The sequence below is a fragment of the Lineus longissimus genome, chromosome 1 (assembly GCF_910592395.1).
Source record: "Lineus longissimus chromosome 1, tnLinLong1.2, whole genome shotgun sequence".
Lineage (NCBI taxonomy): Eukaryota > Metazoa > Nemertea > Pilidiophora > Heteronemertea > Lineidae > Lineus > Lineus longissimus.
The window spans coordinates 26,710,006-26,710,822 of NC_088308.1; the positions used below are offsets into that span (position 1 = coordinate 26,710,006).

General features: G+C 41.4%; 1 non-coding gene across 1 annotated transcript; it reads left to right on the forward strand.

Annotated features, from left to right (window-relative positions):
• Positions 1-358: 358 nt before the first annotated feature.
• On the forward strand, positions 359-494 carry LOC135499088 (U4 spliceosomal RNA). The gene has a single exon (XR_010449225.1). It is a non-coding gene; the product is annotated as a U4 spliceosomal RNA (small nuclear RNA).
• Positions 495-817: the final 323 nt, after the last annotated feature.

Genomic DNA, 817 nt, shown 5'->3' on the forward strand with positions numbered 1-817 from the left:
GTGACGTTTTGACGGCCACCTGCCAATGCATTTCCTTTACGTCGTGACCAAGTGACCACGTGTGACGGCCAATATGGCATGTGACGTCGGTGTGTTCGCGACTTTCTACCTGAAAATGAGCAGTGATATTGCAAACTGTTCCTAGGTATTTAAAAATGTATTATCTAACCAAATAAAAAATAAAAAAATATCAATAAATTTGTCACAAACATGTTATTGCATAAAAATGAGATCAATGCCCAACATACTCAACGTAGAAAGGTGAAGACACAAATAAAAAGAACATTATGACCTGATCTCAACCATGCGCACAATACCATTCTGTGTCAATGGGTTTGTTCAGAACAATCACCATGTTAGCTTTGCGCAGTGGCGGTACCGTAGCCAATGAGGTTTATCCGAGGCGCGGTTATTGCTAGTTGAAAACTATACCCAATACCCCGCATTGACGCCCTCACGGGCGGCTCTGCAATTTTTTCATGCTCCTACGGGGGCAGATTTACAAGTAAAGAATAGGTCTGGATCTACTGAAGCTGTCTCTGAAGCTATCCCTGGAATATGTTTGTATTGTCTTGGTTTCAGCTCTTTAAAAGAGATAAATAGGAAATTTAGTAGAAAAATTAGGAAATTTAGTAGAAAAAACCCTCCACAACATCAGACACTCACATTGCCAGAATGTGGCACAACTACTGCACTGTCCAGTACCCAGGACAATCCAACACCCATTTCACTCTCAGATCAGGACAGTAACACCATACCCAAATGTCTCTATTTGGCCCACAGCTGTGTAACTTCCTCTTCATCAACTACAGTAGAA